The following is a 25,660-nucleotide window of genomic DNA, read 5'->3' on the forward strand; positions in this document are numbered from 1 at the left end:
TGGAGTTCGGGTCTTTTGAGCATGAGCTGCTGGTTCTCCTTGCTTGGGGCTCTGCGATATATGATGTACTTTCCTTCACCACAACCCACATGTCAGTAGATTTGCTTTGCTGCACACAGGGCTAGTGGACCCAGTTTGGTAACAATACTGGAAATTTTACTGTAAGTTTTATTTTAAAACAAACCAGGGGGTCAACAAAAATAAAACAATTACAGGAAAAGCTGAAACAAAAGCATTCACTAAGATTCCAAACACAAGAGCAGTTCAGACTTTGCCACACTGACCAGCTTTGGACAGTTGCCAGTGTTTAGCACGTGGTTATAGAATGTCACCGCTAGACCTAGGCACTTGATACTTTGCTGCATACTCGTCAAAACTATGTGTTTGAGAAGTAGCACATCATTCAAAGCTGATGTGCCTGCAGGCGACTGAATTCGACATTTGGCGAACACTGACCAAGGCCCACCGGGCAGAAGGCCCATGGTACAGCAGCCAACAGTGGACGAGGTGAGGGCATTCACCATTCCCCACCTGAGCTGGGCTAATTTTCACAAATGCACGTGGAACATCCATGGAGCAGTGAGTAGGAAGAATCTGACCAACGCTGAGCCACGTGTATTTGCCCTTTGAAGAAACGACTGATCGATTCAGATCAGTCAGGGCTCGCCTGCTGGATTTGAAGCTGAGAAAAAGTTTCAAGACAAGGGCATGTATTCTTTGCCCAAAACAACTATTTCTTTGAAAAATCTCTGACTCTGAAAACGAGAGAGAGATAGTAAGAATTCTCATGTTAGGAAAAAACCTAGCTGATTACATTTTCTTTACACATATAGAGACTCTCAAAAGGATTTGGCTGATTCACACATGAGTGAAAGACTTTAAATCTCGTAAGCACTGTAACAGTTGTTGTTACGACAAGATATGACAGATCCCCAAAGTCAGAACACAATGATGTAAACAAAGCAAAGGCAAGCTCATTAGCTTTTCTTTAAGGGTGTCCAGCACATTTAGAGAGTATAAAGGCCCACATTTGTGATTGCTGTACTGAAACTACCCTTCTTTCTACTGCAGTAAGAAAGCATTTTTGGGGCGGGGGTTAGGTTTATTTGTTTGTTTTTTAATGGAGGTACTGGGGATTGAACCCAGGACCTTGTACACGCTAAGCACACACTGTACCACTGAGCTATATCCTCACCCCTCCCAGAAAGCTTTAAAATGTATATAAAACATCAATTATCAGTTCCCTCACCTGCAAATCCAAGTGCAAAGAAAGACAATTTTTTTGTTAACTTTTTCTTCCACAAAATGTGTACCCTTTACTGGATCAAAAGGTATGGACACAATTCTCATGATGATATCTTTTCCCCCAAAGGTCTGAGATGACTCCTGGTGATGAGCTGACGGTGGTGTGGAACCAGACTTGCCTGCCCTGAAGTTGGCTCAGGTCCCTGCCCGCTTCCGTTTGGACTTGCCCCTCTGCCACCTGCCTCTGGCCTTTGAATCCTTGTTTTTCCCCAACCAACTTTCACAGGCTTAAATGCCTGTAGGGCCTGGACTCTTTCTAAAAGGGTTGCTGCTCATAACCCCAGCCATGAGGTGCCTTGGGGACAGGTCTGGATTTCTCAAAAGAAACCAAAGATTTGGATTTGTGTGTGAAATCTCTTGATTTGTAAAAGCTGGCAGGGGAGGCGGGTATACATCAGTGGTAGAGGGTGTGCTTGGCATACACAAGGTCCTGGGTTCAATCCCCAGTACCTCCATTAAATAAATAAACCTAATTACCACCCCCCCAAAAACCCCAAAATGAGAAATAGAAGCTGGCAGGGAATTCAAAGGTTTTAAAAACACTCTGCCAGTCAACTAAGATAAACTGAAGGCTACATCTGAGCTGCCTTCCCTCCCCACCCCGAGACCACGTTGTAACCATTGGCTGGGTCCTTCTAAGTCCAGTCTTGGCTTCCTCCAGCCACAGGTGTCCCTCCCCGTGGCTGTGGCAGGACCCACCCTGAGCAGTTACATTAAAAATCAGTGTGGCTTTCAAGGAATTCTATAATTATATCATGGAGAGCAAGACTGCAGTTATGCTGCGTTTTTGCTAATTTGTTCCATAGATACATTTAAATATGGTCCAATGTTTATATAGCCCTCTGGATACATTACTTCCTTAAGAATAATCATTTCAGGAGCCTCGAAGCCTAGCAGTGCCCACCCCTCCTCCAACCCTAGGGGCCCTGATCCTCCAGCAGCACCCAGGACCCGGCAGGCAGCTGCTCTGTGACAAAGGCTGGAGGCTGGACAAGGGGGCTGGGAAGGGTCCTGCTGGGCGGGCACCAGGGTGTTGCAGGGGACGCAGGTGGAGGAAGGCACAGGGTGAGCCAGATGTGCAGGGAGTGAGAGAAGAGGGCCAGAATAGGATTGCCAGATTTACCAACTGAAAAAATACAAGAGACCCTGAGAAGAACTGAATTTCAGATAACAATGAATTGTTTTTTAGGATTAGTATGTTTCTCATTGAGTGTATTTGAAGAACTTTAAATAGATGAGCAACAAGGATCGATTGTACAGCACAGGGAAATACAGCCATTATGTTGTAATAAATCTAAATGGAGTATAATCTATTAAAATACTCATCACTATGTTGTACACCTGAAACTAATGTGATATTGTAAATCAACTATACTTCAAATTTTAAAAAGTGATCAAAACCCAAGAATAACAAAGAGGTGCTACCATTTATGAAAAAGGGAGGAAAAGGATTGCCTCGTCTGCTCTGGGACCATGTAAACATTACTTGAAAAATAAACATGAAATAGGCACAGGAAAAACAAATTTTGTTGTCTGATATAAAAAATCCCCAACATTCAAAAGATGATAAACACAAAAACTTTACAAATATACGTGTATAAGTAATTTTCAGTGTAACTATGTCCTATAGTAGGGTTGCCAAATTTAGTAAATAAAAACACAGTCTACTCACTTAAATTTAAATTCCAGATAAACAGTCAATACTTTTTTTGGTATAAGTACATCCCATATTTATTGTATTTTCAGAACTTTTTAACAGAATTATATTTAGTATGAGTCATTTTTGATATGTGTCACATTAGGGTTCCTCAATTTAGGAAATAAAATTACAGGACAATACTTAGTTAAATATTAATTTCAGATGAATAATTTTTTAGTAAAAATATGTGCTAGGGGAGAGTGTAGCTCAGTGGTAAAGTGCAGGCCCAGCATGCACAAGGTCCTGGGTTCAATCCCCAATACCTCCATCAAAAAACTAAATAAGTAAAGTTAATTACCTCCCCCCCTGCAAAAACCTTTTTAAAAATATTCAAGCACATTTAAAGCATTAGAAACTCCATTTCTTCAACACCCCTCAAGAAACTTTTGTTTTCCCATATTTGTAGGATTTGTTGCCAGATAAAATGCAGGATACCCAGTTCAATTTGGATTTCACGTAAGAAATGACTAATTTTTAAAAAATTTGCCAAAAATATTGAATAGGACATACATGAAAATAGTATTCATTGTTTATCTGAAATTCTAATTGAACTGGGCATCCTGATTTTTATTGGCTGAATCTGGCAGTGTTACTGAGTCCAAATTTGTTCTGATTGCCACATGACATGACAATAAATCGGGAGACTAGGTGTTGGGGTAAGGAATAACAACTGTATTCAGAAAGCCAGCAGACCGAGATGGGGGAATTAACGTCCAAGAGAACCATCTTCCCCAAGTCAGAATTCAGGAAGCTTTTATACTGAAAATGGGGAGGGGAGTGTAGTTGGTTGTTGCAAACTTCTTGAGGTCGGAATCCTTTGTTGCAGCTGTCCACGTGGGTCAGGTCATGGTGTCCCTGTAAACCTACAACAAGACAAATGTTATTGTCTGTTCTGCAACTGTTTGTTCCTATATGAATGGGGCAGTGTTATATCTTTAAAGACCAGAACCTTTAGAATGGGTTCTCCTACATATTTCAAGCTATAGGCAACATTCTTTTACAAAAGGTGTGGAGCCAGCATGACTAAGCACAGGAAACAGTCCAGCATTAAGGCTGAAGAAACAGAACTCATATGGAGTCAGATTTGTTCTTCCCTAGTACAGTAGCCCATATCCGTCTCCATAAACCAATCAGGCCAAGAACGCCTTCCCCTTAAGTGTGGAACCTATTTATAACCTATGTTATTACTACCCTCTGGCGGTGGAACAGCAGATTGCTGGAGCCGGTTCAGGCATCAGCGTTTTGTAGTTATCTAGACTATCCCTGGGTGCCCCCAGTGGGCTAGGACCTCCTTACTCAAAGTTCGGACCTGGAAGACATTGCACATACAGATTCTGGACTCCTGCATCAGCGCCTGGACCGCAACAGGCCGCCACTTAAGACAGAAGGGGCTTCAGGCTCAGCTGCTGATGTTCCTTGAGTGAGGACTGTGCTCCAGGCGCTGCTCCTAGTAGGGTGACTACCACCCCCTTATGCCCAGGGCGCAGAGCGCTCATGGGATGCAGGCCAGCAACGAGATGGTGACAGTGCCCACCTCGCTTCGTTTAAACCCACGGTCAGCCCACACCCGAGCTCCCACTGAAGGCCCCTTCCCTGTTCTCACGGCCCCTCCTTTATGCCACGGCCCCCTCCTGCCCAGGTCAGTTACTTGTTCACCCTGGCCAGCCTCAGCGACAAGACCCGGTTCCTGTCCTTCCTCTGGACCCTGGCCAGTGCCCTCACCTCCTCTCCTGCAACCTGGCCTTTTTCTTCTCAAGTGGGAGTCAGGCTCCCATCGCTGGATCCCCAAATCCAGGGGATGCAGGCTAAGCATTCAGAGCAGTCCCTAGAAATCTCTCAGTGGGCTCCAGATGGGTGGAGACCAGCCTGGAGACAATGGACTACAACTCCCAGAATGCCTTGATCCCAGAGGCCCTGGCCTGAAGACAATGGACTACAAATCCCAGAAACACGCTCCCAAAAGACGCAGAGCGGGCCCGCCCACTGTGCCCTGGAGCTCTCTGGGAGGTGTAGTACGAAGCTCTAGGTGCACACAGGCGCCGCCTGGTGGACAAGGGTAGTTTGACTATGAGTCCCTAGAACGCCCAGGACGCTCTTACCTAGGCTTCCTGGACCCTGTGGACGCCCGCCCAACGGTCATTTCTGTGTGGCCTCAGGGCGGCCGAGGCCTGGCCTGGAAGCCTAGACTATGAGTCCCAGAGGGCCCCATGCCCAGCCAAGGCCCGGCCGCGCACACCCATTGGACATCCCCCCGCGCCGCCGCGCTTTCTGGGAAATGTAGTCGAGCTCTCTGGACGCCCAGGTCCAGGGCTTCGGCCGCAGGACTACAAGTCCCAGAATCCCCGGCACGGCGGCGCTTCGACTCTGCGGACTCTCCCGTCGCGCCCTCGCGTTGGTCGCGCCGCCGCGCCGCGGGGGCTTCTGGTCGTGGTAGTTCCCGCCGAGGGCGTGCTGCTTCGGGCTGTCTGGCGTCCGCAGCCTGGGCTCTGGAGGGCTGCGGGGTCGGCTGGCCGGGTCTGGGCCGGTCGCCGTCGGGAACTGATAGGGCCCCAGAGAGGCCAGGGTTGGGCCTCACTGCTCCCCACGTCTCTGACTCGCTTATTCCACCTCTGACTCGGTCGAGACTCCGGAGTCAGAAGAGATGGGGGCCGCAGGGGTCCAGGCAGCCCGACCCGCGGTGAGTCTCCGCGCCGCTCCCTCGAGACGGGCTGGGGTGGTCCCAGGCTGGGGAGCAGGGACTTCCCCAAGGTGGGACCCTCAGCGCGGCCTCTGGCCAAGGAGCGATGAATAAGAGGCAGAAAACTGACCCCGCAGCCCTTAAGGGCCTCAAGTGCAGTCCTAACACCGCTAAGGACCGAGTCACACGGCCCCAGCGAGAAGACCCCTGACCCGAAGGCTTCGGCTACCGCACATTGCCATCCCCTGGACCCATGTGCCTCAAAGAGGGACTTCGTTTCCGTTAGTTCTTAGGAAACCGGCGTCGCCATGATTCCGAAAGCTGGACGCTTCTCGCTCAGGCTACTCCTTTGAAAAGACAAACAAAGAGACTCCAGGAGGAGCGACTGCTTTTTCTCAGGCTGTCTCGAGGGTTAGGTGCGTTTGCGTTAGAGCCAGTGCTAGTAGCACTGCGCCCGGGCTGGAGCGCCCTGGGCAAATGTTAAACGTTATTACCAGCAGATGACATCGTCATCTTTTTATATCTAGTGGTATAAAAAGGAAGGGGACCAAAGCGGAGGGTACTGCCCAGTGGTAGAGCGTGCGCTTAGCATGCGCAAGGTCCTGAGTTCAATCCTCAGTGCTGCCCTTAAAAAAAATAAGTAAACCTAATTACCTCCCCCAAAACAAACAAAAAAGAAAAGAAAAAAAAAAAAAAGGGAAGGGGACCAGAAGGGAAATCCTAAAGGGGGCCTGTACATTTTGATCTTGTGGAATATCCCTAGTTTATCAGGAAATAGGTGAGATTCTTAGGGGGTAAACTTTCCAGTATCATGGGCGCTCCCCTCCAAAATGGCTGATTCAGACCCCCTCTCCCGGAGCCCCCAGGAAGCCTCGAGCGCAGCCCTCAGACCCAGAACCGTCGCAGGCCATCTCTCTGCACACCTGGGTCCATCCTCACGTCCTCATGTACCTCCCTGCCCTTCTGGGAGCTTTGCAGAGATGAGGGTCTCCGCCCAGTAGACGTGGGTGGCAAATGAGGGGCAAGTAACCTTGGATAACATGGCTGTGACGTCATCCTGGAGGTGTGGGTGCTGCTGGGCCCTGGCCAGAGGACCCTATACCACGATGGGATGCTGGAGACCTTAGGGCATCTGGTCCCTGTGTTGACTTACACCTGGCAGGGGTCTTGGCAGAGTAGGTGTGTGGGGTCCGTGAACCCTAGGAGGGTTTCTCCTATTCCAGACCCTCATGGCCTGATCTCTCACTTGGACAGGGCCTTGGATCCCCAACCCAGCTCTCCTTGCCCCACTGGAACTTCTAGTGGAGCCATGGGTAGTGGACAGAGGACTCTCCCAGGATTCCTGCCCAGGTGAGGTGGGGAAGGGTCTTCACATTCAGTGTGTCTGTTTCCCTTCACGTCTGCTCTCTCTCGCACTCTCCACCCACTTTGTAGTTCCAAGATTCCACCCAGGATCATTTTCCTTTCGCCTGAAGAGCTCCGTTTGTCATTTCAAGTGACAAAATTCCCCACTCTGTTTCCCTGAAAGTGCCTTTATTTTGTCTTCATCCTGGAAAGATACCTTAAGCAGAGCATTGTAGGCAGGTAGGTTTTTTATTTTCTGGCTCTTTAAAGACACCCTGCTGTTGTTTTCTAGATGGCATGGTTTCTGTTGAGAAGTCAGCCCTCCTCTCATTGCTGTTACGTTGAAGACAATAGGCCTTTTTTATATATTTTTGCTAATGATACCTTTTTATATACGAATTTTATTTCATCAGGTCTTTCTTAGGGGGGAGGTAATTAGGCTTATTCATTTATTAGTTAATGGAGGTACTGGGGATTGAACTCAGGACCTTATGCGTGCTAAGCACACGCTCTACCACTGAACTGCACCTGCTAACGGTACTTTTTCAAAGGCACAAATTTTAAGTATACAATTGGTAATTTTTGACATATGTATACATATGTGCAATCATCATCCAAATCGAGCTTGAGGACACTTTCAGTACCTCACAAAGTCCCTTGTGACCTCTTTCGACTTAATAAAGGCAGCCACTGTTCAGACTTTTTCCACCACAGATTACTTGTGCGTTTCGTAGAACTTCATATAAAGAGAATCATACATTACTTCTTTTGTGTGAGGCTTACCCTGAGATTTTTGAGATTCATCTGTGAGATCGTATGCATCGTTAGTTCGTTTCTTTGTTACTGTTGAGTAAGACTCCATTTTTTGAATGAACCATACATAGTTTGTTTCATTTCCTGTTGATGAACATTTGGGTTGTCTCTAGTTTGGGGCTATTATGAGTAATGCTGCTCTGAACATTCCTATACACTGATTTTAGTGGATCTCTGTATTTCTCTTGGGAAAATATCTAGGGGTGGACTTGCTGGATTGTAGATTAACAAGGCCTGATTTTATTAATCTTTTCTTTTATGGTTAGTTTTTGGGGGGGGGCGGTTTTTAAAATGTCCTAAGAAATCTTTGAATATTCCAAGACTCCAGATGTATTATCCTGTTTTCTTCTGGTAGTTTCATAGTTTTTGTTTTTACATTAAGACTTAACGTCCACCTCGCTTTTATGTAAGTGTGAGGTTGTAGACACGGTATTTATTTTTTCTTATGGTTAATCCAGTTGTTCCAGCACCATGTAATGAAAAACCTTCCCTCCATTGCATTGGTAAAAATCAATTGAATGTGTGTCGGGGGAGTCTATTTCTTTGCTCTCTTCTCTTCCATTGATCTGTTTTTCTAGCCTAGGGCCAACATTACACATCTTAATTATTGTAGCTTCACAGTAAATCTTGAAATGAGGTAGTGAAAGTCAGCGTCTAACTTGATAACTGCCTTAGCTGTCCAGGTCTTTGGGACTTTCACACAAATTTTAGAATCAGCTTGTCAATTGGAAAATATCAAGCTGTTAAATTCCACCAAATTTGATTTGCAGTGCCTTCCAGATCAGTTGGGGAAGAATTTACACCTTAATTCCTTGATCATAGTTTAATCGTTTAGGTACTTAATTTTTTTTCAGCAGTATTTTGCACCTTTAAAGTATACAGGTCTTGGACATCTTTCATTAACTTTATTGCTTTCCATTTGGTATTTTTGGTACTACTGTGAGTACTATTGTTCCTTTTTAAAAATTTTCTATAATGCTGTTTTTTATTTCATCTGGAACAAATTTTAATTTTATTATTTTTTAAATTAAAGTATAGCTGATTTACAATATTATATTAGTTTCAGATGTAATTACTATTGTTCCTTAATTTTACTTTCTAATTGTCTGTTGCTAGTGTATACAAATATAGTTTATTTTAAAATTGACCTATTCTATTGTTGATGAAAATTTAATTAACAATCAAGTTTAGAAGAAAAAAGGAAATTTTATTCAAGCCAAACCGAGGATTATAACCCAGGAGACAGACTCTCAGAAGCTCTGAGAGCTGTTTTGCCTGTTAGAAGCCGAAGGTACAGTCATATACATTTTCAAAACAAAGGATGGTACATCAAAATGCTTGTTTTATATAAAATTCACCAACGATATATAGTCAGGTAAGCATGAGCAAAGTGAGCAGTTAGTCACTATGACTCCTACAGAGCTGAAAAAGAACGCCATTCGTTTAAGAAGCCACATTGTTAGTGTCAGAAGAAAGGGGAAAAATTGATACTTGTTGAACAGACGTTCTTGTCTTTGAGAAGTTCTGGGTAGTGTGTGAAGCAGGTGCACTCTGCTCGTGAGGGAGGGGCCCAAACAGACACAGAGAGTGAATTTTATGTTTACGTTTTCTTTCCTGCCTTAAGATGCAAATTTTATTTCATCACTGTGAACCTGCTGAAGTCACTTACTTGTTCTAGTAATTTGTCAGTCTCCTTGGATTTCTTACACAAGTATGTCATCTGCAAATAAAGATCGCTTTATTGCTGCTTTTCCAGTCTTTATGTTTTTCTTTTTTAATTCTAGCTATACTGGCCAGGACCTCTGGTACTTAAATAAAATAAAATATTGGTGTGTAGTTAACGTACAGTGAGACATGCTGTCCTTAAGAGTTCAGTCCAGTAAAGGTTTACAACTGTGTACTTGTGTAACACACCCTCTAATCCACGCGTGGAGTGTTTCCATCTCCCTGTACTTTCCTTTTGAGTCCCTTTCCAGTTAGTGTGCGCAGAGGTGGCAGCTGTCGCTCTGGTATCTGTCACTGTAGATTATTCAGCACAATATTGAATAAAAGTGAGAGTGGACGTCCTTGCCTGGTTACTGATATTAAGGAACAGCAGTCAGCATTTCACCCTTAAATATGATCCCATGCCCTGTGCCTGACTGAGGACTGTTCCTTGTCTGCTGAGTTTTGTCGTGGATGGGTGTTGTACTTTGTTAAATATGTGAATATATTGTCGTGATTGTATTTTTTCTCCTTTGTTCCATTGGTTTCCCCACTGTATTATTTCCCTCCTTTGTCTTGATTTAATTTGCTTTCCTTTGTCCTGGTTTCTTGAGGCGGGAGCTTATGTCGTTGACTTTAATCCTTCTAATGTTTGCATTTATAGCTACACATTTTCTTTTAAGCCTTATTTTAACTGCATCCTGCACATTTTCGTGTGTTACATTTTCATTACTGGTCTGTTCTTTGAATATATGAAACTCATTTCTTCTTTGATTTGTGAAATATTCACTGTAATTTCTAAATACGAGTTTTTTGTTGTTGACGGCTAGATGAATTCCATTGTGGTCAAAGAACCTATTCTATGAATTCATTCCTTTTAATGTATTGAGCAATGTTTTTATGACACAGTGTACGATCTATTGTAGTGAATGTGTATTCTCCTCTTGCTGGGCACAGTTGATAAATGTCAGTCAAGTTAGGTGTGTTGCATACTTAATTCTCCTGGAATTTCCTCATCTGCTTGTTCTCTCGGCTACTGACAGAGGAGTGCTAAATCTCCAGCTGTGGCTGCATTTGTATATATGTAAATTTTTAAACAATTTTTTCCAATTTTATTGAGATATAATTGACATACAAAATTGTATTACATTAAGGTATATATACTACAGTATGGTTGATACACGTGTATGTTGTGAAATGATCACCACATTAAGTTGAGTTAAAATCTATCACCACATAGCTATAATTTTTTGTTTCTTGTGATGAAAACTTAAAAAAAAATTTTTTCTGAAGATGGCATAACTTTCTTTTTTATTGAGGTATAGTTGATTTACAATATTATGTTAGATTCGTATATAACATAGTGATTCAGTATTTTTATGGATTATACTCCATTTAAAGTTATTACAAAACAATGGCTATGTTTCCCTGTGCTGTGCGATATATCCTGTTGCTTCTCTATTTTATACTTAGTATTTTGTACCCCTGAATATTCTTTATCAGGTTTTGCTTCGTGTATTCTGAAGCTGTGTTCCTGGGCTTAATGACCTGTCGGATTGTCGGACCCTCCTGTTGAGCGTGCCTTCTCTTCACTGTGAAATGTCCTTTCCTCTGGAAATTGAGAAATGTTTTTATGACACAGCATACGATCTACGTCATAGACCTTGAAGTTCACTTAGCTTGAGTATCACATAACCAGCTGGCTTTCTTGTAGGCAGGCTCTGCATGACACGTCTTCTTTCTACTTTCAGCTCACCTGTTGAAATGTTAAAGTGAGTCTCCTGTGAACAGCATTTAACCGGGTTTTGTTTGTAATCCATTTTGCTGTCTTATTCTTTAATCTGACTGTTCAGTACATTTGTGTTTATTATATAATTACTGGTAGGTTTGGGTTTAGGTCTACCGCTTGTTACTCTGTTTGTCTCATCTGGTCTTTTACCTTTGTTTTTCCATTCTGCCCTCTTTTGGATTAATTGGGTAATTATTTCACCTCCTTTATCTGTTTTTAGCTTTATGAGTGCTGTGTACTCTTATGTCTTGTTTGCTCTAAGGGTGACAGTACAAATTCTAACTGATCATAGTCTACCTGGAGTTAACCCTGTGCCACTTAGCGTTCAGTGTAAGAACTTACATTGGCATCATTGTGATTTTCGCTGCAGTCACGTAGGTCACTTCTGCATATTGTACAAGCCCCGTGGTGCACTGTTGTCATCCTTGCTGTATCCAGTCACCAGCATTGTAAAGGAATTTAAAAGTAATTTTGTACAATGCTTTTCCTAATTAATTAGGTTGTTTTTTAGATTTTAAAAAAGTTTTTGCATTTTTAGAAATGATTTCTTTTGGGGGGGCGAGGTAATTAAGTTTATTTATTTATTTTAATTTAAAAAAATTTTAACGGAGGTACTGGGGATTGAACCCAGGACCTTGTGCGTGCTAAGCACATGCTCTACCACTGAGCTACATCCTCCTCCCGAGTTAGTTAGTTTTGGGGTTGCTATTAATTCCTTTCTGCAGCTGCAGGTTTCTGTCTCTGATTGTTTCCCGTCTGTCTAAAAAACATGCTTTCCCCAGAGGGACTTTTGGATAAAGTCTGTCATCATTTAAAGTCTTGGCTCCATCCTTCAGTGGTTCTGGCCTGGGGGAGGCTCCCATGTGTGTTTCAGTTCTCCCTGGAAGGCAGGTGCAGTTCATGAACTGTTCTTGAGAGCAGAGAGGATTTACAGGGAACAGACTAAAGAAATCAGAATTGGAGTTTCAGTTCTTACGTCTCTGGGTTTGGTGCTTTAAACTTCAAACCCACACTGTTTGTGACCTTTCTCTTTTTTGGTTCTGTTTTGGTAAGTCTTTGTTATGGGCTCAATTAAAAAGTTACAGTTAAAAAATGGAAAATTAGTTTTCATGTGTATCTTTCCCCCAGAGACTGTCGCTTAGAATGGCTTTCCTAACTGTACTTACCATAACGTTGGAGTATGTTATGATGAGCTAAAAAATGTGGATTCACACGTCAGAATCATAAGTTTTTCTCTGTAGATTGTTGCCTTTGAACAGTAAACATCTGTTAGGAAAGGACTACGTTATCACCATGTCTGGCTTCTCTATTCTCAGTTCAAATTACTTAACTTGGTAAATATTTGTAATACGTCAAGTTACATATCTAACAGATGTAACATGCCAGGTTTCAGTTCTTTGCAAATCCCACCACCTAAGTTACTTCTTCTGTTCTTATGATCTTTCTTATACTGATTAGGTTTAGCTTTCTTACTAAACATGGCACATCAGTAACTTCTCCCCATGATCAGGCTGCCCAGGCCGCCCAGGTCGAGTTTGAGGCAGACGTCTTCAGTAATTGACACTTACTTACTTATACAGGTGAGGAGCCTCCTCAGTCACTGTTGATTTTACTAGATTAACTCTCAGAGGGTTACCTTATTCTTGAGTTTTGAGTTTGCCTTACTGTCACCAAAGAGTATTAGCAACAGAAATTACCAGTAGATTAAAAAATTAACATCGATGGTAACTGACTGAAGAACTGGAAGAATATCTTTGAAAGATAATAAAATTTAAAAGTTAATGTTATGAGGTCGAGGGTAGAGTTTGGTGGCGAAGTTCGTGCTTAGCACACATGAGGTCCTGGGTTCAATCCCCAGTACCTCCAATAAAAAATAAAGCCTAATGACCTCCACCCCCCAAAAATTAAAATTTAAATTAAAAAAAAAAGTTACTTTTATGACTCTCAGACCTTAGGGGTAGACCATTTGCCAGGAAATACATGTACATGCCTGTAGTGCACTGTTACGGGGTGGTGCTGATAGGAGGCATCGTGGTGGGAGGGGAGAGGCTTCCGGTTAGACTGTAACCCTTGAAAACTCAGGTCATGCAGGCAGCTGACAGAAGCCAGCAATAGTGAGGAATGTCAGCTGAACGTAGCAGTGAAAAGAGAGAGGGCCAGAGACGAAACATCGGCGCACAGCTTTTCCTCCAGTTTGTACATGGCCTCCAGTTTCAGGGACCTGCTGTGTCACCAGGTTCAGTCATCAGGATGATCTTAGTTAGCTTTCGGCTTTCATGTTATGTCATTTCACGTGACTGTAGAGAATAGGGAATAAACCACGTAAAAACACTGCTGTGATGTTTCTTGTGGTGTGCTCAGGTGGTGAAAAACCTCCTCACTGTGTGTGTGTGTGCGTAAAAACGTCCTTCGTTATCCTCCTTTTTGGAAGGACTTTTTTCCCTGGATGTAGAATTTTAGGTTTTTCCTCTCAAGATGAAAGATGCTTGTCTCTTGTTTTCTTGCTTCCGTGGTTTCCTGTGTGGAGTCAGCTGTCTTCCTAGTTGTCCCATGAATGCAGTCTGTTCTCTTCTCATTACTTCCGAGAGTTTTGCTTTGTATTTGGTTTTCAAAACATTATGCTGTCTTAGGTGAGGTCTTCTTTGAAATGACTGGAGTTTGCTGAGCTTTTTGGATCTGTGGGATGTTGCCTTGAGTCAGTCTAGGACGCTCTCTCCCACCACCTCTTCAGACTTGCCCTCTGCTGCCGCTCCAGCCTCACATGAGTCCCTTTGTCAGATGCTCTGCTTGTATCTTCATAAAGATTCCACTTACCTGCCGTGAACTCACAATTCTTTCTTCTACTGTGTCCGGTCTGCTGTGAAGTCCATTCATGGTTTACTTCAGATACTACATTTTTATTTATTTCTAGAATTTTTATTTGTTTTTTTTTGTTTTTCCATGAAATTCTTTTTTTAAAATTGAATATACTTGATTTACAATGTTGTGTTAGTTTCAGGTGTACAGCGAAGTGATTCAGGTATGTATATATATTCTATTTCTATATATTCTTTTTCAGATGGTTTCCCATTGTAGGTTATCCATGATACTCTGTACCATGTTTATAATAGGCATTTTCAGATCTTTTCCTGCTAACGTGGGTATGTCTGTTTGGTTGCCTTTTTTTCCTGATCATGTGTCGCGTTTTCCTGACTCGTACGTGCCTAGTTATTTTGCCTCCTGGACACTATGGCTGAGACGCGGTGGAGACTGTGGCTGTCACCTCCCGCCGCAGGGTGTGGGTTCTGTTCCGGCAGGGGCTGTGCTACGGCAGGGCACCCTCACTCTGCTGAGGCTGGTTTTAGGATTGATGAGGTGGCGTTACCTCGGTGTTGCCTCAGTCCTTGGTTGTAGTCCTTATTCTCAGGCGTCATCTTTCCTTCTGGGGTGCAGCTTTCTCAGATTTCAGCTGAATGCCTAGGGTGCTGGGTCAGAACTCGGATGTTTCCCAACCCTGCGTAACTTCTGAGTCGCCTGCTCAGGACCCCAGCAGCTGTTCTGTGCCAGGTCTGTGCATATGCAGTTAAGGGTCCAGCTAAGAAACCTGCTCCGTGAGTTTCTAGGTCCCCTCCTTTGCCCTTCAATTCCACAGCCCCCTCCCCCGGTCAGGCCTCCCCTCCCAGGAGGCAGGCTGCTGAGGAGCACAACCACATCGCCTGCCTGCGCATCCCACAGACGTGCCTCGGCACCTGCGGTGCTCTGGGCGCCGTGCTGGGCACTGGGGACACAGTACGAACAGGCTGACGAGGTCCCCGCCCCCGTGGAGCCTAAAGCCTCTGCCGTGTGGTGTCTGGGGGAGGACAGACAGTAAAGGACCAGAAGAACACGGTGTGTTAAATAGCACTGAACGGCGCTGCGCTGCAGAAAAAAACAGGACAATGGGATGGAAAGTGAGAAGGAGCCCATATTGGTGGGGAGGTCGGAGAGGGTCTCTCAGAGGAGGTGACCTGGGAGTTGTGACCTGATCGGTGACAAGAAGGGGAGGGGTTGCTGTCACCTATGACCTTGAGGACCAAAGGCAGGTCTTCAAGTAGAAAGGAACTGTGTATAAAAATGGGGGATATGGTCATATACAGCGAGGGCTAGAGAAGCCTGGAAGAAAAAGGAGCAAGGCAGCTGGGGTGGTCTGACCGGGTTTGCAGCGGTTGGGAGGACTGGGTCTGAGGGGGTGTTCTCTTGTGCTACTGGTTTGTTAGGAAGCTTAGTGTGATGTCAGAAACAGAAGGGATGGACATTAAGTACAGAGATGGATACAGAAATCAGCTGCATATCTCTACGTTAACATGAAACAGCAGGAAAATAAAGTAAAGAAATGATCCCTTTTAAAATCACATTGAAAACAATAAAATACTTAGGAATAAATCTGACCAAGGAGGTGAAAGACTTATACGTGGAGAACTACAAAGCATTGATTAGGGAAATGAAAGAAGACTGAAAGAAATGAAAAGATACCCCATGCTCTTGGACTGGAAGAATCAATGTTGTTAAAATGGCCACGCCACCCAAAGCACGGAGATGGACCAGAATTTGGAGACATCTAAGCATTCAAGAAGGGTGGCTGTGGTCAACTCATCTTCGACAAAGGAGGCAAGAATATACAATGGAATAAAGACAGTCTCTTCAGCAAATGGTGTTGGGAAAACTGGACAGCAGCATGTAAAACAATGAAGCTAGAACACTCCCTTACACCATATACAAAAATCAACTCAAAATGGATTAAAGACTTAAACATAAGACAAGATACAATAAACCTCCTAGAGGAAAACATAGGCAAAACATTATCTGACATACATTTCAAAAATTTTCTAAATCACAGAGAAAAAAATGTGACAATGAGTGTGTATATGTCCATGTATGACTGAAAAATTGTACTGAACACTGGAATTTGACACAACACTGTAAAATGATTATGAATCAATAAAAATGTAAAAAAAAAAAAAAAAAAAAAAAAGAAGGGTGGCTGTCCTGAATGGTCTATGTGGGAATGTCTGCTGCTTCCATGGTCTTCCCCTAATGCTGTCTTCTCCCCTGTGTTGCTGGTGACTCTTAGCTGATCAGCCTCCCGGTGGACGCCTCTTGTTCTGTGCATACATTCTGCGGCCTCTCTTCTTCGTCCCTTAGTTGACACTGAAAAGCGTCTACGTGTGTTGTGCACGCCTTGTGGCTTTTAGCTCATCATTCCCACCATTCTTCACCTCCTTCCAGCGCAGAAGAACAGGCCTAAAAGCCAAGAGTCGCCATCAATAGAGGCTGCGTCTGGTGGGGAATTGCCCAGCAGCGTGAGCCTGGAAAGGTCCACGGGGGTGGTTCCTAGCGTCCCACCGCAGCCTATGACCGGGAGTCTGAGGATGAGTCAGAAAAGCAGAAGACACGCAGTGGTGGTGCGGGGCCAGTGGAATATAAACAAGGGCAAACAGTGACCCTGGACGGGGCCTGGGAACACACACAAGTTGCCAGAAAATGCAGCTTCGATTCAGACTTTGTTCCTTCACAGACATCTCTTTTTTTTTTTTAACATTTTTTATTGATTTATAATCATTTTACAATGTTGTGTCAAATTCCAGTGTTCACAATTTTTCAGTCATTCATGGACATATACACACTCGTCACATTTTTTTCTCTGTGATTTATCATAACATTTTGTGTATATTTCCCTGTGCTATACAGTGTAATCTTGTTTATCTATTCTACAATTTTGAAATCCCAGTCTATCCCTTCCCACCCTCTACCCCCCTGGTAACCACAAGTCTGTATTCTCTGTCCATGAGTCTATTTCTGTCCTGTATTTATGCTTTGTGTTTGTTTGTTTGTTTGTTTTTGTTTTTTAGATTCCACACATGAGCGATCTCATATGGTATTTTTCTTTCTCTTTCTGGCTTACTTCACTTAGAATGACATTCTCTAGGAGCATCCATGTTGCTGCAAATGGCGTTATGTTGTTGGTTTTTATGGCTGAGTAGTATTCCATTGTATAAATATACCACATCTTCTTTATCCAGTCACCTATTGATGGACATTTAGGCTGTTTCCATGTTTTGGCTATTGTAAATAGTGCTGCTATGAACATTGGAGTGCAGGTGTCATCCTGAAGTAGATTTCCTTCTGGATACAAGCCCAGGAGTGGGATTCCTGGGTCATATGGTAAGTCTGTTCCTAGTCTTTTGAGGAATCTCCACACTGTTTTCCATAGTGGCTGCACCAAACTGCATTCCCACCACTTCACAGAGATCTCTTATCAAACAGTTCCATCAGATTGACCCAGACATTCAAAGCTTACAGCATAACTTTTTCTTACTGAATCATCAGGAAACCTTAGAAGAGAAGTCTTGTAAAGGCAATCCATGTGGAAAAGTCTTGGGAAAACGTGCAGGTTGAATGAGCATGGTAAATACACCAACCAGGGCATATACGTTTCTACACGTGAGATAATTGACACAGGAGAGAAATTTTATGGATGTAAGGAAAGTGGGGATTTTTTAACCCAGAGGTCACACCTCTCAGGTCATGTGGACTCAGTGGGGGAAAATCCTGTGAATATAGGGGAAATGCCTTCAAGAAGCTCTCATCTCTTTCTCACCATCTGACAACTCACAGTGGAGAAAAAGCCTATGAATGCGGTGAATGTAGGAAGATTTCACCTGGCGGAGATTTCACCTCGTTTTGCACCAGAGAATTCACACCAGTGAGAAACCTTACAATTGTAATAAATGTGGAAAATCTTTTAGCCCAAGTTCTTACCTTCTGTAGGTACATCAGAGAACTCATACTGGAGAGAAGCCCTCTAAAGGTGATGAACATGGAAAGTCCTTCAGTGGAAGGTCTAATCTTCGTGTGCACCAGAGATGCAACAAGCGTGGACGAGCCTTCAGCCACAGCACTCACCTTACAGTTCATGAGAGAACTGTACTGGAGAGAAGCCCTACAAACATGATGAAGGTGCAGACTCTTTCGGTTTTCATTTAGCCTTCACTCACATAAGAGAACACATGCTGGAAAGAAGCCGTGTAAATGTCAGCCATGTGGGAACGCTTTCCATCAAGGCTCTAACTTCACTGGGCACTGAAGAACTCATACAGGGTGCAGGGGGGCAACTGCATCTTTCATTTTAATTCAGAAAAGCTATACAAATACATGTAGATTTTGTCTTTTTCAGCCATTCCCAGAGAAGGGCTGAGCCTGGGAGGCATTTGATAGCTGAGGAAATTGCCAGTGAGAAATACTTAGTAAGATCAAAACTCCCCTCAATAATTCTAGGTAATGCAATCAACCAGTGTGGGAAAGGCTGTTGCGAGAAGTCACAGTAATTGATGACATTTGACTAAATGGCTGAATGTACTACTTCAAAGAGCCAGAGTGCTCTTATTTATTTACTTCTTTGTTCCTCCAATGCTAGAAAGCTAGGCTACTTCTAATTTGTTTCACGAAGCCACCCTGAACTGTAATTATGAGCACTGTGTAGAAATGTGGAAAACACCCATAATGCACTGAGAGGTGCAGAAACGTGGCTGTGTGACCCTGTGTGTGCACCTGGAAAGGGCTTAGAAGGAAACACAGAAGTGAACATAGCTAAGTTTTAATTATTTATATACATTATTACACTTTTTTGTTTCTTTTTCTTTTCTTTTCTTTTGGAACATAGCTAATTTAATAAGTCTTAGAATACTGTATGACTTTTTATGTTTCTCTAAAAATTGCTACAATTTTACAATAAATAAAAAGACAAAGAAGAGAAAGATGTAGATCCAATATCAGTCTGAGTCATTAGAAATGGGTGCACCGAAGTAGCAAAAGCAAGAAGTGGACAGTTAGTGGCCAACACACGAAATGAGAAAAAGAAAATATTTCTCGGGTATGCTCACGATATAGTCGGGCCTCATACCCTCTGGGTGGGCAACCCACAAGCTGAAGAACAATTAAGAAAATATTTCTAATCAAAGCAAAATCAAGGACATAATAAAGATAAAAGCAGAAAATACCTGGTAAAAAGTGACTCTGAGAAAAGCAAACTGTATAAATTCCAATCTAAGAAAAATAACACAGATTTGCAACTTTGGGAATGAAAAGGGAAATAAACAGAAAATTATATCAAAAAGTTTGTACACCTTTGTGTTAATACACTTGAATAACTTAGATGAAAAAGACAGTTTTCTAGGAAAACATAGTACTGACTGAGAAAAACACAGAAAACCTAATAAATATTTCAGCTTAAATTGAAAAAGTTCTCAGAGAATTACTCCACAAAATTTTAAACCCAAGCTGTTTTACCAGCAAATTATTTACTTGTTCAAGACAGAGAAAACTTTTGATAAACAACTGTCCCAGAACATGCAGAAAGCTAAATTTTACCTCTTTTGTGAGTTAACCAGTCACTCAAAGCTCAAACAAAGAAAAATTACAGGCCAATATCTCTCAGGAATATTAACGCAAAACTTCCAGCTCAGACATTACAGTGAGGACGCATGGATTTAGGAACAGTCCTTCCAGGAAACGGGGTTCTTTGTTTTGGGAAGTGTACAACTGTAGTGCTCCATTTTAATCAAGCAGTGGAGAAAAACAAGTCATCTCAATCATCAATGAAAAAATTGATAAAATTTAGTATTTATTATTTCAGGGGAAAAAAGTGTTTTTATAATATGGTGATATCAGGCTTAATGGCGACACTAGAGCCGAGATTGGCAGACTAGGGCCCACAGTCCAAATCTGGCCCATGTGTTTTTTAAATAAAATTTTATTAGAACATATCATGTACTCACTCGTTTCCTTATTGCCTATGGCTGCTTTATAAGGTAGAGCTAGTAGTTATGAAAGAGATTGCATGGCCTGAAAAGCCAAAAGAACTTACCAGAAAAGGCTCTGCCAATCTCCGATCTAGGGCCGTTCCCATCCCATTCAGGGAGGACCAAGGCTGGGTGGCTCCCCGTCCTTACGTATGAGCAGGCAACGGATGAGAGGACAAGTGGTCGGTGAAAACATGGACAAGTGTATGAACTCATCAGTGCGAGAGTTTTAAGTAAAAATGGTAAAAGTGTACACTTGGGCACATGTTATGAGGTAGGTGGCGTCCGAAGCACTCAGTCTGCGTAACCTCATTTAACACAGAAATCCTAGTCACGAAGTTCCTTTTAGACTGCAGAAAATGCAGTCCCGGGAGGGCAGCTGACGGGTAAAGACTGGCAAAGGTTTCAGAAGACCGTTGGACGCAGGCAAAACTAGTGGGGACATGGACCCAGTACTCAGCACACGTGGGTGGTTTATGGGTGCACCTTCTCTGTAACAGGGCGGTCGGATTAGAAGAGTCCCAGTGTAGAGGGCGCCCGTGAGTCGACTCAGCAAAGTAAGGAGTGCTCACCAGTAGGAGATTGTTTACGTAGTTATGGTGCAAGAATTAAACAGCCTGTCACTGGAAGACAAAATTAGGCTCATAACAACACGGATAATCCCAACTCTGTGAAACCAGAACGCCCTTCTAGGGGAGCTCCCTGGAAGAACGTCACCCATGTGTTTAAACTGATTACCTAAGAGCAGTTGTAATACTTTATGCGAATATCAGCCATACGTGAGAATCCTGCTTCCCCGCATCCTCAGCATTTGGTATTGTCCATCTCTTCCATTTTGGCCATTCTAGTTATAGCTCATTGTGGTGTGATGACTAATGACACTGAACACTTTTCTATGTGCTTTTTGGCCACCTGTCTTCTTTTGTGAATTATTCAAGCCTTTTACCCATTTTTTTGTTGGGTTGTTTGTCTTTTCTATTATTGAGTTGTAGGAGTTGTATATAGATCTTAGATACTAGTCCTTTATCAAATGTATATGTTACAAACATTTTATAAACAAAATTTCAGAAAATTGAATCCAATAAAATGATAATAACATAATAAAAATAATTTTAAAAACATCATTATCAAGTGGGGTTTATCTCAAGACTGCAGAGTTGGGTGTAACAAAAATCAATAAATATGATACACTGGATTAACAAGCTAAAAAGGAAAAAGTATTATCTTAATACATGGAGGAAAAAACCTGACAAAATCCAACATTCATTCCTGATTTAAAAAAAAAATACAACTTTCATCAAACTTGGAGTAGAAGGAAACGTTCTCAACCTGATAAAAGGCATCTGCAAAAAACCACAGGTAATATCACACCCAATGGCAAAAAACCTGAATGCTTTACCCCTAACATGAGAACAAGGCAAGGATGTCTGATTTCACCACTTCTGTTCAATATCATAAGGAAGGTTTTAGCTAAGGCAATTGGCAAAGAAATTGAATTAAAGGAATTTATATTGGAAAGGAAGAAGTAAAATCTGATGGAATCAACCAAAAAAAAAAGCTATTAGAACTAACAAGTGAGTTTAGTAAGATTGCAGATTACAACATCAACCTACAAAAATCGATTGGATTTTTATATGCTAGTAATGAACAGCTGGAAATTGAAAATATTAAAAATACCATTCACCACAGCATCAAAAAATATGAAATACTTATGGATAAATATGACAAAAGATGTGAAGAATCTCTACACTAAAAACAAAATATTGCTGAAAGAAATTAAAGAACACCTAAACAAATCGAGAAATATACTTATGTATATGTCAGAGGAGTCAATATTGTTAAGATACCAGTTTTGTCAAATTGATCTATATATTCAATGCACTCCCAATCAAAATCCCAGCAGGACTTTTGTAGACAGGGAATCATGGAACTGCAAGGAACCTAAAATAATAAAGACAACTCTGAACTGAAGAAAGTTGAAGAGTTAGCACTATCTGATTTCAAGAATTATTATAAAGTGCATAATCAAAGCCTCATGGTATTGGTATAGAGATAGACAAATATGTCAACGGAACAGAATATACAGTCCAGAAAGAAGCCCACACATCTGTGGATAGCTGATTTTTCACAAAGGCATACAGGCAGCAAAGTGGGAAATGGATAGCCTTTACAACCAATAGTACTGGAACAAGAGGATAGTTATTTCAAACAAAAACAAAAAAACCAAAACCGTGACCCTTACCTCACACCGGCTACAAAAATTAAGTAAAAAATTGGATCAACAATAAAAAAAAACCCCAATTTTTGAAAAACAGGAAAAATATTTTCATGAAAGAAAATATACAAATGACAAAGAAGCACAAGAAAAGATGTTCAACATCAGTAGTAATTAGGATATAAATTCAAACCACAGTGAGGTACCAATACACATCTGCTGGAGTTGCAGAAGTCAAAGAGACTGACCACACCAAACATTGGTGAGGATGTGGAGGAGTTGGAACGCTCATACGTTGCGGGTGGGAATGTAAAATGGTACAACCACTTTGAAAAATAAAATCACAGTTTCTTTTTTTTTTTAATCACAGATTAGAACAGTTTCTTTTTTTCTTTTGACAGTTTCTTAAAATACTGAACTTACACCTACCATGTGACCCAGCCATTCTGCTCCTAGACATTTACCCAAAAGGAAATAGATGCCCATACAAAGACTTGTACCCTATGCTAATGTCATATCTGCTTTATTTATAACAGCCCTGAACTGGAAACAACTCAAATGTCCAGCAACGGGTGACTGGGTAAACAAATTGTCATAGATTCATAAAATGGAGTATTACTGAGCAATAAAATGGAATGTCCCATTGATACATGCAACAACATGGATGAATCTCAAAATAATTATGCTGAGTAAAAGAAACCAGATCCCCCCAAATAAAGAGTATGCAATGTATCGTTCCATGTGTGGAGAGATGGGAGGAACTTAAAGGGACCTGAAAAAACTGGGGATGATGGTTAGATTCATTCTCTAGATTGTGGTGATGGTTTTACAGGTTTAAACATATCAAAATTTACAAAATTATACACTTTAAATATGTGCAGTTTATCATGTGTCAGTTATACAGCAATTAAGCTGATTAGAAAGTCTTTTAGGAGAAAATACAGGATCTATTTTTAGGACTGAAATGTAGCTGAGATTTTGAAATGAAGACAAAACACAATGGAAACAAAAGATATTAAAAAAATCCTTCTTTTCTTCAAAAGACACCATAAACAAAGTAAAAGATAAGTTACAACTTAGAAGGGATATATTACTAGTAAAAGATCAATGTTAAATTTATGTGAAGAACTTTTACAAACCAGCAAGAAAAAGACAAACCAAGAGAAAAATACAGGAATGAAATGAGAAATGAGAAGGTAATTCAGAGAAAACACAAATGGCTAAAAACTATGAAAAAATGCTGAGTCTCATTAGTAAGTGCACACATGTCACAATGAAATACCACTTTGTACCATGCATTTGGCAAACATTTTAAAATCTGACACTACCAAGCATTGGTGAGGATGTGGAGCAGGTGGAACTCCTAGATGTTACTAGTGGAACTATAAAAAGACGCAGTCCTTTTGGAAACTGGGTGACATTTCTACCAGTTGTGGACATATTCACACCAGAGAAACCCACAAGGAGAAATTATAAGGAGACCTATACGTGAATGTTCATAGCAAAAACTGGAAGCCCTTTGCTTGCAAAGGTGCAAGCAGATGTCTGAATGGCTGGCTTCCTCCCTGTGTTCACATCTTTGCTTCTCAGTAAGGCCTTCCCTGATCCTCCAGCCTCCCCTGTCGCCTTTCCCTCTTTGGCTTTTAGCAGTTATCCCATCAGATATGTTACATGTTCTACTTAACTTCTTTACTGCTTATTCCCCTCTAGAACGTGAGCTCGATTTTTTTCCCCACTACTTTATTCCCAGTTTTTTGCTTTAATGAGTATTTTTGAATGAATCCAAGTGGCTATAAAAAGTAGAGACGATGTGGCTATCAAAAGTAGAGACGATGTGGGGAGGGTATAGCTCAGGTGGTAGAATGCATGCTTTAGCATGCATGAGGTCCTAGGTTCAATCTCCAGTACTTCCTTGAATAAGTAAACGGGTAAACCCAATTACCTCACTGCACACACACACGAAGGTAGAGAGGATAAACATTGTGGTAAATTCATTCAATGGGAAACTATACAGCAGTGAAAATAAATGAAATACAGCTTCACATACCAAAAAGGATAAATACACGAAGCAAACAATGTAAGTTGCAAATGAAATCTTATGGTATCGATAGCATCTCTATGAATGCAAAACATGCTTTGTATTGCTCTGGAATACAGACGCGTTGTAAAGTTTCAGGAAACACGTGGAGCGAGCCACATCTCATTCCGGATAGTGGCTGCCTCTGGAGGAACCTGCGGTTTCTGTTGGAGAGGGGGTACACAGGGGTTTCAACCTGTGGGTTGATTTTTTTTTCTTTTTCAGCTAAGTGTGTTCACAGGGTTTCAGAGTTTCTTACAAGTTTATTGTTCTACATATTTTTCTTAAAAGCAAAAATGAGCAGACTTCTAACATTAAATTACAGGGATGTGAGAAATTGGAGGCTGAATACTGAGCTGGTGGCAAACAGCCGTGGAAGGCGGGGCTTCTGCGTGGTTATCAACAGTAGACAAGCATCGGGACTTTCACGTGGGGAACTCACTGCCATCGACTGTTGACCTTAGTGACTCCTGGACTCTTGGCTGGAGAAGACGAATTAATTCTAGGATTTGAGAGCGTAAGGTAACTGTGAGCTAGCTGATCTGTGCTAGTTATTTTACTATTGGTGACCCTACAGACCAGTTCATAAAATGCCCTAGGTGTTCCAGTTAACGCCTCCTGGACTCCCTCTCCCTTTACCTTTCATTCTCATCTGACTATGAGGACGTGGAACCAGCTGGAGCCCTTCATGCGGCATGGGGTGACCACACTTTGGGCGTCTCCCAGAGGAAGGGCATGTCCACAGAGAACCTAGGTTCTCCTACTCCTCTGGTCTTTTCCCACTCAGAAAGCTCAGTAACAGCTCAGATTCCGTAACAGGGGCATCCAAGACGGCTGTCCAGCCCCGCCTTTGCCACCTCGTAGCACAGAGCATAAGGTACCATCCAGCAAGCTGGGGTAGCTGAAGTAGGAGAGGGCCTGGGTAGGAGGGAAGCCAATCACTACACACCTGTAAGCGTTCCCAGCCACCCTGGGTGAGCAGCTCCGCACGGAGAGGCCTCCGCTATGCCCCGCCCTTTTCTGGGTATTACAGGCTGGACCCAGCCCATGACGCAGAACCTTGAATACACTGTCTGTTGGCTCTACTTTTAATTAAAATACTAACATGTCCACAATCTGACGGCTGATCACCGCCCCCTTGGCTACTGCGTTGGTTCACGGGTCACCCCGGCCCTTCCCTCCCGGGCTCGGTCTGCTCTCTACGAAGCCGGAGAGCCCAGC

The 25,660-nt window shown here is 42.4% G+C and overlaps 2 long non-coding RNA genes across 2 annotated transcripts; one reads left to right on the plus strand and one right to left on the minus strand.

The window, feature by feature from the left end:
• Positions 1-3,655: 3,655 nt before the first annotated feature.
• LOC140698009 (uncharacterized) lies at positions 3,656-4,865 on the minus strand. The gene is made up of 2 exons (XR_012075362.1): positions 4,727-4,865; positions 3,656-3,867 (listed from the first exon to the last, which is right to left on the minus strand). It is a non-coding gene; the product is annotated as an uncharacterized lncRNA (long non-coding RNA).
• Positions 4,866-5,453: 588 nt separating this feature from the next.
• LOC140698005 (uncharacterized) lies at positions 5,454-25,554 on the plus strand. The gene is made up of 3 exons (XR_012075357.1): positions 5,454-5,681; positions 6,936-7,031; positions 24,765-25,554. It is a non-coding gene; the product is annotated as an uncharacterized lncRNA (long non-coding RNA).
• Positions 25,555-25,660: the final 106 nt, after the last annotated feature.

The sequence above is a fragment of the Vicugna pacos genome, chromosome 9 (assembly GCF_048564905.1).
Source record: "Vicugna pacos chromosome 9, VicPac4, whole genome shotgun sequence".
Lineage (NCBI taxonomy): Eukaryota > Metazoa > Chordata > Mammalia > Artiodactyla > Camelidae > Vicugna > Vicugna pacos.